The following is a 14,319-nucleotide window of genomic DNA, read 5'->3' on the forward strand; positions in this document are numbered from 1 at the left end:
TGCTCATTAATTCTTAATCCTTAATCGACTAATCGATTAATGAACTAATCGCTTCAGATGTACTGGCTTTAAGTAAACATCTATCAGATAGCCCACAAAGTCAGTACCACTGACTTTTCATCAAAAGTTTATGACTGAAGTTTAACCTGTTACCAGCAGACTGGATTGTTACAGGTTTTTTCTGGCATACAAACCAGTTTTCTGAATGACAGCTGGACATCTTCACCCTTTGTTACGAAACATCTTGTTTAATGTTTGAAATGTAAAGACTCTGGGGACATGACTGTCATACCGGATAAGCAACCAAACTGGAACGCAATGTCAGCTTGGAATTTTTTCTGCAGATTCTATGCACTACTGCTTCTTTCTTTCACTAGAAACAACCTTTAGTGTAATCTACAGTAGTGGAAAGTTAACATGTGCAGCAGAATATTAAAAAGCAACAACAGTTAATTGATGAAATACTCCACACAGTAATTCTTTCTGATAATCCTTGTAATGGCTTTCCTATAAGCTGCTTGCTATTGCCAGGCCGGCGAAAATCTGACGCGCGCCACTGGCTTTCCTTTACCTATCGGACACGAAATGACTACAGATGATTTACAATCTCTGTGGTTTTTTTGCTTCTTTTATTTACAACCATAACGTTCAGTTTAACACATATTGCATTTTACCTCCTTTTCTGCCATGACCACAGTCAAAAAACTTTATGCTTCCCCAGGCAACAACAGCTGTAAGCCCCTCGTAACCTTCCGGTTTATAACTACTTCTGCTGCCCTTTAACGGCAAATGCCACCCAGTGTTCAAAATGTGCATTACATCATCGCAGGAACACAAAAAAGGGAAAACAGGCTCTTACAGTCCAGCGGCTAACTGCTAACAACAATTCACATTCATGAAAACAAAGAGCCTTGAACCACATATTGTATCACAAGCCTGATTGTCCTTAGCTGTCATCCTTAGGGCATAGCAAGCACAACTCGAAGATGAAACCACAACGCACAAATGAACACACATTCTGCAGTTCAATCTCTCGGCTCAGGTCACCCTTGGGCCACCACAGTAAACGGAGAACATCTTTGTCTGCTTTGGCCACCCTGACCTGATCAAACATCTCCAATCAAAGCTACAGCCTCCTGCCTGAATCTAGTAAGCACTCCTAGTAGACTGCTGGTCAGGCTGGGACCCTGCAAAAGTTGAATGTTGAGTGATACACCTTTAAATGTTGCTCCACAGTCGAATACTGGATGTAAAGTATTTTTTCTTGGATGACAGACTCCATGATGTGGTATGTACCATACCTTCCCTTCTTCACAGTTAAACTGATGAAGGGGTACCATTTCTGGGCTGCTTCTTCCTAAAGGGTATTTTTACAGTGTAGTGTCCATTCAACAGTTTTGCGAAGTTGTTTGCAATTTCCAGAAACCTCATGTCCTCTCTTGAGATTTCATTATCTTCGTAGGTTCTTTCGTTAAAATCATGCATATACTGGTTGCTTAGCAACTCCTCCAGCTTGCAAACAGAAATCGTATTCACATTGGCAAAAGCCAGTCCAGTTTTCTGTCTAGTGGTACTGCTGCCTCTAACAGGTCCATTAATGACCCATCCTAACACTGTCTTTACTGCGTATGGGCTACCTCCACAACTGTGGACTATTTCCCAAGGTTCAAGTAGCTCAGGAGCATCGCTACCAATCAACAAGTCAACATCAGCCTTAATGAGGGACTTGGATGGATGACAAATATGGTCATTGTGCCAGGTCTTCCTCAGTGATGATGTTGTCCATCGTTGCTGACATTTTACTTTGAGTAAGTACCTCTGGTAGTCGATAAGATCAGACACTTCAAGGCCAGTGAGTGTACGCTGGACTGGACTTAACCTTAACAGGCAGTATTGACAAAACACAGTCATCCTTTCCGGCCCCTGTATGCCCATGAGTGCCTTGGGAAACGGATAAACCACTGGCTGATGAAGCCTTGGTCGTTTTGGCATCTCCACTAGCTGTCTCCCATTGGAAATGAACTCAAAGAGTTAAAGCAAGGCGTCTGGACTGAGAATCTCCACAGATACATTGAAAATGAAGCACCATAAGATGGCTTTGCCCACAACTCTTACAAGTAAGGTGCCTACTTAGAGAAAGTACATTTGACCTCAGATTCACAATCGCTGTCAGACATTAATTCTTAAACAATTCTTCTCAAACTACTTGCTTTGTTTAGTTCAGCCCTTCTGTTGCTTTGCAACTTTTGCAGCTTATCACACAATGCTTTGCAATGCTAAGTAACGCTACTCTTACCTCGTGAGGAAGACTCACAGCTGATCGGCGTCCAATCCGGTCCTGCTGAGTCCAGAGTCATGGCCGCCACTGAGTTCCATTCTGGCGATTCGACGTCCTGTCCACCGCCTTCCGCGATCCAGTCGGCGTCCACCGCCTCCCGCAAGCCCGTCGGCGTCCTGTCGGATGTCTGCCGTGCCGCAACCCAGATCCGTCGAGTCGGCGTCCTAATCCCGCAGCACGTTCGCCGCAAACGAGTTATTGATCCAATGCACGGAACCTCCAACAACCGTCACTTGCTGGCTAAGCGTGTCGATACGTTTCAATGTTCTTAGAAGCAGTTTTTTGGCTTTTGTGTAACGGCTTTCCAATAAGCCGCTTGGTGTAGCCGGGCCGGCGTATAATTGAGGCGCGCCACTGGCTTTTCTTTACGTATCTGACACGAAATGACTACAGATGATTTACAATCTCCGTGGTTTTCTTGCTTCTTTTATTTACAACAACAATGTTCAGTTTAACACATATTGCATTTTAGCTCCTTTTCCGCCATGATCACGGTCAAAAACTTTAAGCTTCCCGGGGCAACAACACCTGTAGCCCCTCGTAACCTTCCGGTTTCTCAATACTTCCGCTGTCCTTTAACGGCAAATGCCACCTAGTGTTCAAAATGTGCATTACATCGTCGCAGGAACACAAAAAATGGAAAACGGGCCCTTACAATCCTATTTCTCCATAATTACTCCATAAATACATTAAATCTTGAACGCGACTTGACTTGAACTTCTAATGATGTATTTGTATACCGTTGTACTTCTAGTTTTACTCAAGTTCAGAATCTCAATACTTCTTCCACAATTGCTAATCTGACTGAGTTGTCATGGCCTTGCTGGTGCAGAGATTTCACGGTAAAGATTTATTATGAACACGGACTTCATAACAGAGTTTCACTTTGCACGACTCAAAATGCTCAATAAAACATAAGGCAAGACAACATTAACATATCACCAGATGTTTATCGCTAAATTGTCGTCATTGTTGCGCTAAAATATAACAGTCATTGTCTATTCAAAACAGATTCTGCTATCACGTCCTCACTTCTCCAGAATCAGCAGTGAGGAAAAAGTGTGTCAGTTATTGATAATGAAGTCTAGAGTCCAACTTTACACTGCAGTAAAGCCTACATTCATTCAAGGACAAATAATTGTGGTTGTACTTCACTACATCACTCCACTTTTTCTGTTCCATGTCGACTGTCGATCACACTTAAAAGACCAAACCTCATCTATTTCAATCACTTTTGAGAGTAATTACCTAAAATACACTCAGCTAAACTAAATGCACTGCAACAAACTGAACGTTAGGTTTTTGGATTCTGAGGAATGAGTGTGTGTATGTAATGTTTTGCTAGTATGTAAATGCCAATATTTAGTTACTTTAAAGTTCAGTCAAAACAAGCAAAACTCTTAATGCAGTCATAACATACACTTAGCATTTTACTACAGACTGTCATAAATCCTCCACATAAGACTGCTCTCATTTTTGTAACATAAATGACATTATACTGTAAAAATTAAAGTGAAATGTAAAACACGTGACCTGAGTTAACACATACACAAGCATTTAGAAGTACGTGTACTGTACTTAAGATTTCTGCTCCACTACATTTCAGAATATTAGGGAATATTATACCGTTTATTCCAGTGTATTTATTTTACAGCTGCAATAACACTAATTAAGATTTTTTACACAAACATTAGATGAGTTTTAAACTAGCTGAAATACCTAAATTAAGCTACCCAGTTGTATATAAAGTAGTAAAAACAGTACAAAATGGTGCGACATTCAGGTAGAAGTGCATTTGTCTCAGCATTACTTTCCTCTCTGTAAATGAAAGAATAGAAGTTGTACAATGGTGAAAAAGTGCAGATCAATAAATAAAAATGTGGCACAACCACCACCATGAATATCATGCTATTATTGCAGGCTACTTTAGTAGATCTCAGTTGGTGATGTTAATGGAGCTTCTGCAGCAGTCATTAATGGTCATAATCTGCAGATAACATTTAATGACAGGGATTTGCAATGGCAGTGGAGTAAATGTGGTTGACGTGAGGACACAGTGGGTCAAGATATTATAATGCAATTCATACATGAAAATTATGCAATTCGACCCCTTATGTCAGCTATGAAGCAGCTACAGTGAAATACTTTGTCAAAATATAAGATGAACTTTATCGATCCCGCAGTGGGGAAATTCACTAATATCCTTTTCTTGTTAGTCACCAGCCACAATACTAAAAATTCCCATTATCGTAAATATAAAAATAGTGTTTTCTCATACTTCTGACTTTACTTTTTTGTCTGTAGTCCTATAAGAAGAGGAGCTCCTCTTCTTTTAGGTCAGATGCATGCATGTAATGTAGTCCCACCGGTTACAGAGCTGTAAAGGATGAGTTTTAAAGATAAGGCAACAGGTTCAGACGCTTTATCTTTGAAAACCCTGATAGAGGGAGCAGAGGCTCTGGCATTGCACATCACTCTGTTAATATTTAACAGATATATCTACAGCATCGATGAGCAGCTCTCAGAAAGAGATCTCAGGGAAGTAATTTGGTATCAAAGTTCATCAATCATCCACCTGCGAAGTATGAACAAGCCTGTCCTGATGTACATTTTATGCTTGATTCAAAATATGTCTTTTGACCACTGGGGTGCAACTTGATAAAAGGAGATGCATTTCAGTGCTTACCAGTAAGAAAAAGTCTTCACGCCTTTCTCTGGAAAGTGATCAGAATTTATTTCCTTCTTGGTCTTGATGTGAGCCTTTCAAAGAAACTTGAAAAGGTTCCACTTTCCTGATGAGACAAAATCAACGCAAAACTTTATGTCACAAACATTAAACTTTAAGGGCACTTTGCGTATATGAGTGAGATGCATACGGGCACAACAAAGTGTTTGTATGTGACGAGCTATTATAAGAATGTGTTGTACTTTTGGAAGAGATGCAATCACAATGAGTCAATTCAAGTGTAGTTTTGGGAAACTGACTTGTTCCAGGAAGCAGGTTCACTGAGTTATTTTTGATACGTTTGATGAGTCAAAGAACAGGAAATGCCTAAAATCTGGAACAGATTTTGACTAGCTGTGCACAAAGAGACCTGCTCTGGGTTTCACTCAGCAAACATAACTCAGGTAATCTGCTTCCCACAATAGGACCAAGTAACCTTTGGGTAAAGACTTTAACTTCGATTGAGAGCTATTACATCTGTTCCAACATTACCTAAAGGCCTGACTCAGACATACATACACTCCTATCCAATGGCCCAGTGTCCCACATGTGGTCACACTGGGGTGCCTCCAGGTGTGCTGCTGACCAGTGAGAGAAACAGTGATGAGTCATGCTGTAAACGACCTCAGCCTCCACACTTGCAGAAAGCCTCAAATGTTGATTGCAATCAACTTTAGCACCCAGTCACATTCTGCTGAGTGCGTCACACCCTGTGGCTGCCATGCAGAAGTGTGCACACAGTAAATACTCAGACTGTTAATCAATAATTGAGGCCACTATCCTGTCACTATCACTAAGAGACTCTCGCCGGAGCAATATGTGGTGTCTGGTAGAAGGCATATAGTCTATCTTGATTGCAATCACTTCAACTGATGATTGAGGTGACTCCAGTTCCTTGAACTTGAGTAGAGAGGTCAAAAGCTGAAAAGCTTAGTATAAGTCAGCGCAACAGGTCTTGGAAATAATGCATGTTTTTTTTTTTTTGTTTGTTTGTTTTGTTTTTTGCTTTGGGATTTTGTTTTCTTTTGGGTTTTTTGTTTTCTTTTTTTTTTTTAAATGGAATTAACTGAAACAAATGACTCAAGAAGTTAATTAGTTACTTTGAGGAAGGTTGTTATAGCTCACTGAGGCAACGGAGGAGCTTTAAAATCCATAGCATCCTGTTGCCACAGTTTGTCAAGAATAATACATCTTCTCCTTTTATACTTTCTGAGAATATTATGAAGTAGTCAACCAAAAAATGTCCATACCCTGGTTAGAAATTACAGAAAAAAAAGACACACTTTATAACTTAAGAACTTGCCTGATGATGATCACGTTTTATTCAGGTTTGTGCCAATTTGCCAGAAAATGGCAGACAAAATGTATTGTAAGTTTTCTTAAAAATCCTCAAAAACTATTTTCATAATAAACGTGTGAGCAATATGACCCTCCATTAACACAAAATGTTCTGAAGTAGATGAGTAATGAAGTAGGTGTGGTTCAGCAGAGAAAAGGTGATGTGTGACATACTTACATGCACCAATCACGATTTTGCAACACGTCAGTCAGAATCTGATGCCAGCTTTTTCTTTGGTTTGCCACAAACAGTTAAATCTGTTCACACCACACCCACACAGTCCTGATATAGCAGATCAGCTGTCTCACTTTGATTCTTGCTGATTTAGTCGAGAACATTTAATGTCATAGAGAAATACATAGGAATTGAAGCTAAGATTTTAAGGATCTTTAAACTCTGAAAAGGTTCCAGACCAAGTGGAATGCAAATCTATAATGTTGTCCATACAAAGATGTTCAAAGATAATGCTTGGGGCGATTATCTAATTGCTAATGTGCAATACAGGTCTCTCAATAATTAACGAGGCAGGGTCCACCTTGCTGCAATGACATCAGCCCTGATTAGTAAAAGTGTGCAGATGGAAGTCAAAGTGCTGCTGCATGAGAGCAGGCAGGACCATAAACTCTGACTCCATTATAGGAATTGATTTATTCATTCCATAACAGGTCTGTCAGACCACAACACAAACAGCAAGAACAACAGACTCTCTGCTGTGTCAAAAACAAAGATGTCAGCTTTTACTTTACAATAAGAAAAAACTCTGTCCAAGACAATGGAATTTATTATTATTGTTATTAGTAGTATTATTATTTTTGTCAGAGCTTGTTCCTTCTTCAAAGCTGCACCCAAGGTTATAAAGACTTTGACACAGAAGAACTTTGAGCTAAACACTGACATTAGCATGTATGCTAATATGCTCACAAAGACATGCTAGCATGTTGATGATTAGCACATTTGATGCTCACCATGTTCACCCTTTGAGTTTAGCATGTTAGCATGCTAACTTTTGATAACACACCTAAAGTACGAATTGCAGAGGAGATTGATGCAAATTTAGCCTTGCAGGTGATATAAATGAAAGAATGTAGGTGACATGTATTTAAGGAAAGATTTACTTATATCTTATATATACTTAAACACACACAATAACATACAGGGAAAACAAAACAACTAAACACATTTAAACCAGAAACAACCTACAACCACAGAGCAAGAAACAGAGCAGTTAAGTTTACTGAGATGCTTCAACATGTCTAACATGAGAGCAAATCTGAACTCTCTGACATTGAGTTCATGATGTGTTTAGCCAAGATGATGAGAACTGTGGCTGTGCGTGTTGTGCAACCTCGCTGAACTGTCACAGATAAACTGACCTGCTGGTGAATGAAAAACACTGTTTTCTCCATCAGAATGGTGCCCTTGAATAAGACATGTAAGCCACAAACGGCTCCCTGGAGGCCGGCCTTGGAGAACTGTGGTGGGTGGTGCTGTAAGACTGAGTATTAGTCAGCTAACTGTTAGCCTTCAGTTTTCTGCTTGGCATTGTTATTTACTGCTTTATGTAACTTGCTAAAAACAACAGGGTTTGGTACAACTTAATTCTTCTGTAATTTGTTTTTTGCTATTTATAAAATCTTCATTCTGCCCTGAAGCATAACATTATTTTAATGTCTGTTTTTCTTACCGTCAAACTAAATACACTCTACTGACCCTTGACCCACAGGTTTTAAACTATTTTCAGCCTATTTCTAAGATTCCATTTTAATTTTAGATTTCAGAAAAATAATCTCTAATCAATAAATTTTTTTCCAAGAGCTATGACTGTTGAAAAAATAAATCCAAACGGGCTTTCATAGCACTGAAACTGCCCTCATCAAAGTGACCTATGATTTACTGCTACTCTGGTTATCACACTGTTTTAATTTCCCACTTGATTTGACTTCTGTATTTAGTGAAGTCGACCATCAGCAACAAAGCCTTTATATTACGCATGTATTGGTCCCAAAGCCTGCAAACAGAAAATGTGTAAAATTAGAGGAGTTAAGCCCTGTTAAGCCTTATGACAATGTAAATGCAACACAACTCCTCAGCTGTTTTTCCAACCATAGCAGCTGGATGGCACAGAACTGTGTGCACTTTAAATAAATCAACCATCCTTTCTCTATAGTTCTTCTGTAATCTCAATCAGGTTGGCTGTCATCCAATATGAAGGAGTCTCTCCATCAGCTGCGGAGCTCACTGCTTGAGCGTCTCCGGCTAGCCAGTTCTGTAGCATCTTTTAAATAACTTTTTTATTTTATCTGTTAGAAATCAAAATTAATTTCAGTCTGTAAACATATACACAAATAATTTAGGTAAAAAAAGCTTCTTCTTTTTTTCCAGTAGTCTCATCATTTTAGCATAGGCATTTTAGCATTTTGTTTAGGCTACTTTGCTTTACACTTAGGCACTTTGTAACTCGGACTGAAGTAACTCTATTGTTCTCTATTCATTTCACAAGTAATGTTTCTCATCACTAGGCAGAGTTTTTTTTTGTTTTGTTTTACTAAAAGTGGATCAAGACACAGTGTGAAAAATTCACTAGTAGATAAAACCTATAATCACTGGACAGACCTCCTAAAAAAGCATGGCACTTATCAAAAATGGACACCTCACTGGAATGACAGCTGATCAAATCTATGTTTAGCCATCACAACACAGATGGGGATTTATAAACATTTCAAATGTCAAAGGCCACGGAGGAGCTGACCTCTGGGTTTGAATGCCCAGGGATTCATTGTGATGCTAATCCTGTTTTATCCACTCGGACCCTAAAATAAACCGAGCGCTCCGAAGAATGAGCCGTAATCCCTGTCACCGAGTCCGTGTGCTCCTGTTCTGAGCCAGCATGTTATGTCACAGAGCTGCAGAGCTAAAACCATCATCAAATGAGAGACAGTAGGGGAACACGAGCAGGTACAACACATATCTTAAATCTTAATTTTCAGAGTCAATTTGAAATGTTTTTCACAGCACATAAACAAAACAAGTGCATGCTTAGCGTGGTTCAAAAGTATTCATGTACACAAGCCTACGGGATGTGGAATGAACAAACACAGAATAATGGAAGTAAGGTGCTGAACACTTTCTTAGCTGGGACAGTAAATATGCTCAGACACGTTCATTTCTGCATTTTGGTTTTTGTACAAATTAAAAATATATACTAACATGTTTGTAGCTGAGCTTTAAAGGCAGTGGTTGATTCAGGTTTTTTTTTTATTTCACACAATGTCAAACTCAGAAAGTAATTGCTAAAACACATACCGCAGAATGCAAACGGCAAGATGTTTTTTCAGAGAAACTGGATGCCAACCGATCAAAGCACCTACATGTCTATTTCAAAATGTAATACAGCAAAAGACATGTCTTTAAGTTAGAAAACAAGTTTCGAAATGAGGATTATCCCTACTATTGCAATTAAATGGACATACATGACTATACATTCATGAATGTATATACTGGTGGAATTTGTAGAATTTGCTGTGTAAGGAGCTTTGAACCCAAAACTCTCTAAGTCCAGATGGCAACTAGATGAAGTAAAGAAATTGGGGTTGAGATCTCTGTAGGATGAAAGACTGCAATGAAGCAGCTTGAGCCAGTCATATGTGAGGTTCAACATGCATGCTCTAAACACAGCTACAATCCTCTTAGGCTCAGGTCCAACCTGACGTACATCTGCAGCGATCTAATGAAATGTATTTTTCCTTAATGCTCTCAATGTAAAGCCAAGGAGAAGTGAACATGCACTGCAATGTGAGGATTACAGTATCAGTCCATTTGGTCTAAAAGAAAGATAGCAAATGTATAAGGAACAAAAGAGATCAAAACTAGCATGGCTTCAAAGCTCCAGCTGAATAATTCAGTTTAACATAGCTGTCAACTCTGCTTTCTTGGCTTTTAATCAGCGGTCAGACATCTGGCCTTGGGGCTTTCACTGCTTTTCTGAAATGGACAATAGCATCAAATCTATGAATCTGATTCAATCCTCTGTGATTAACTAAATGAGCTACGTTGTTAATCCGTCCAATAGGGATCCATTAGAGGAGATCACTCACCATCTTGATAGGTTATAAACCCCAGATGCATGTTGGTATGTACATAGAAGGTCACTGACATTCTGCCAGCCTGAGCATATTAGACGCCCTCTCTCATTTTACACGTTTTAATTTTGATGACACATCGGATGGCCGCGTTCATTGTGGAAGCCCACAGATGTCAGGAGGTAATCAAAATGATTAACCATTATAGTGGGATAATTTTACACAATCCTTCATGTCATGTATGTGTCTCCACAGTGTCATGCACATAAAACACTGTGCATGATTTCATGTGAAAAAAAAATATCCCTAGCATTGAATCATTTTCAACTGTTACTAGTTACTATGTTTTTATTTATTCATTTATTTATTATCATTATTCAACAGCAATATTACAACATATCAGTTCAAACATAATAAAAAAAATGTATTCATTAATTTATTAATTAATTTATTTTGATGACTTCTAACTCCTATATGTCCTAATGTTATAATAATAATAGTAATAATAATATAAGTAATTTATTTATTTTATTTTGACCACAACTAACCCTACAGTATTGTATCAGACAGGCTTTCTCAGTCCTGCTGTTGCCTGAATGCAGCACATTATGGCATACAGAGCATTAATCAATGTCCAGTAATGTTCAGTAAAGTATACTGTGTACTTTGTCGACTGTTGTAGTACTGTCTCTTCTTCTGAGCAGTCCTCCAAGCAATGTATATAAAGTCAGAAGTCAGTTTACTGTTTAAGCCAAACATCCTCTGTGTCTGCTTTATACCTTTCTCTCATGCACAAACAATTCTTGGCTGCTTCTATATCATCCAGAGATAAATAAGATAATTACTCCAACGTAGAGGTAATAACAGTTAAGAAGAAAATTAAAAAAATATATCCGCAGGTTTAAATGTAAATGTTGCATGCATGAGGAATTCGTTCAGCATACAGAATAATCAGACAGAGCATGAAATTGCCTATTTTTCAATTACACATGTCTAATGGTGGAGTGGAAAGTAGTGTGGAGTGCACTGACAGGGTCATGGCAGATGATTTAGATACATGTTCATAAAGTGCCAGGGACTCTGCACTGAGAGCAGGGCCAATTCAAATATAGCACAGACTCTTGGGAAAAAGTTTCCTTGAAAAACATGATTAATGGCAGCCCAGCATGTTTCACCGAGACTGCATGGCGTGACTAATGCAAACAGGTTTTCTTAGGCAACAGAGTAACCTTTGCTCAACTGCACATACGCATACAAAATCACATTCAAAAATCGTATTTTTATTTAGGCTCCTATTTTTCAAACTAATATGTTATATTTACATAATATATTTTACACAGAGATAAAATCCCAAAACCTCATTTTTCTGTATGGTAGCATGTAAAAACAAAACCCAATCATACAGTAATAAACACAAGACATTTCCTCATAGAAAGCCAATTTCACTTAGCTGAATAGAAACTGTGAAAAGGCAGACTTGTCTTTAGGTTGTTGCATCAGCAGGAGAGAGTTGGCTGTGCAAATGTGAGGCAGCTCTTTGGGCAAACAATGATATAACACTGTGCAAATACTGAGAGTATCACAATGTGTAGCAACACCATGACAGTTCTGGGAACTGTTGGCTAATTTTGGTTCACATGTACTGAGGCAGAGCCTGTTAAACTCCAGCCTTACCTGGGATGCATGCATTCCCCTATAGGAATTATACATAGTGGCTAAAGTATAGACTAGGTTACTGCAGTTAAGACATTTTCTACTTTCTGGTGTGGATATATTGTATATCAAATTACAGGAATATTCCATAGAACTGTAGAACTATGCCACTTTTTACACAGCCTTGCCTAAATACAAATTAGTAATTAAGTACTCCTCCTAAGTACAACATTTGAGGTTATACTTAGGGACAATGGTGCTTTGAGCTAAATGCTAATATTAGCATTTACAACTAAGTGATGACTTAAGAACTGAGATCATTTAAGCGTCTGCTCACACTGAGCTCATATGTGTCTTTTTGCTGTTATACGTGTATTCTCATTTATGTAGCAATTAGAGCCCACAGCCAGGCTAGCAGCTATATGAGTCTTTGCTAAACAGTGACACAACATGAGACTGAACCACATAACACATAACAACATCATCTGCTATTACAATCTACAGCTATGCTAGCTAGGCTATATTTAAGCATTGAGCTAAATACTAGTGCCAGTATCCTAACATGGTGTTTTGGCAGGTGACATTTCTCATGTTCATCGACATCGACTAACATTTGCAAATTAGTACTTAAGTACAAAGGAGGATAATGGGAATGTCTTCAATTATTTGTGTAACCATATTGGACAGATCAAAATTTTAACTTGATGATATCACTACCTGGATAGTAGAGGATCACCAAAGCCATTTGGATTCTTATTCTGGGCTTTGTAAATTTTATGACTTCATGGCAATGCATTCAGGACATTAGATATTTCAGTCTGGACCAAAGTGGCAATGGCAGATACTGACATCTATAGAGCTATGCCCCTAGTGAGGCTAAACGCATTAGAACGCTAAAATCTAGCTATTTCCTTGGTTAGTTTTCTTGAACATCTGTTGGGTTTAGGGAACAAACACAAATGCAATAAACAGAAAACCATTGCAGTTTGGTTATTTCATCAAGTTAACCTCTCAGAATACATATCATCTCGCAACAAGGCGTTATCGGCTCTTATCTGTCCTCCTGACTACAGGAAACAATCAAGGTCATGGGAAATATGGTCCTGATTTTAACAAACACCGCTGCCTTCTTCCTCAATGCTGAGGCTTAAGATCACTAGAGAGCTTTTACATGAGTACTCCCATCACTGGTAGGTACTCTCATATCACAAGGACATTTGACACATGATGAAGTCCTTATTTAGAAACATCTCAGGACGAAATTTGATCGTAGCATTAAACATAGTGTAGAAATCCAGGTCAACAGTTATTCCAAAGAGGAAAACTCCCAGCTCTGTGCCAGCCGACATCTAGTGTCTCCTCATTCCTCTTTGCATTCCTCATTGTCATATTCAAACAAAATGTTCCAACGTCCTAAACCTTCAACAGCTGAGAGTGTCAGGCTTCTCTGAATCACTTGAAGACTGAGCTGAGCACCAATACTCAGAAACTGTTGCTGCGATCTTGACTAAATGAAATATCCAGTACAGGACTGACTGATCTCTAGGAGGGCCAGTTGCAAGAGGCCAAAACTGTGCCTATTAAAGTGAGCTGCAAACAAACAGTAGCATAGGGTACAGAGAGGACACTGAGGTGGCTGCAGATCAATAAGAATGATCTCCCTGAGGACACGAAGTAGGGTCTGATCACTAGGTCAACTGTCTGATGTTGAAAGACTAAAATGACGTTATATTTGCTTGCAAGTTAAATGCAACACAAAGTAGGACATGCAGATTAGTCATAGTTCATCAAAATGATCCCTCATGTAAGGCTTTTGTAGTTTTAGAAAGTTGGCCAGTCTTCAAACACCAAAGTCTGCCCTGGTTAAAGGAGATGAGACAGGGCGAGTGAACAACAATATAAGTTTCACTTCATATCTGGAACTGTTTACCTCAACGATGGATTTGATGACTATTGTAAAAAGGTATTTATTTTGCAAACCTCTGTTTCTGCAAAAAAGGCTCCAAAGGGTTCAAGTTGCACAAGAACGAATAGTCTAACACTTTAAGTTAACCCAAACTTTGGAAGGGTGAAAAAATTGTGGCACAGACTTTATCAGGCTACACTCATCTTTAAGGCTATTGGTTTATAAAAGATAGCTACTGGTTTCAAAGTCACCATAAAAACCTCTCAAAGTAAAACCTCT

At 38.8% G+C, this 14,319-nt stretch overlaps 1 long non-coding RNA gene across 2 annotated transcripts in view; it reads right to left on the reverse strand.

The window, feature by feature from the left end:
• LOC124051385 overlaps positions 1-2,932 on the reverse strand; it is a 35,296-nt gene extending 32,364 nt beyond the window's left edge. The window contains exon 1 of one of the 2 annotated variants that reach the window (XR_006841824.1): positions 2,297-2,932. This is a non-coding gene — a long non-coding RNA (uncharacterized LOC124051385). The remainder of the gene's footprint in view (positions 1-2,296) is intronic. The other variant, XR_006841823.1, reaches the window with a different exon arrangement.
• Between the last annotated feature and the right edge of the window lie 11,387 nt (positions 2,933-14,319).

The sequence above is a fragment of the Scatophagus argus genome, chromosome 20, assembly GCF_020382885.2.
Source record: "Scatophagus argus isolate fScaArg1 chromosome 20, fScaArg1.pri, whole genome shotgun sequence".
NCBI classification, from domain to species: domain Eukaryota; kingdom Metazoa; phylum Chordata; class Actinopteri; family Scatophagidae; genus Scatophagus; species Scatophagus argus.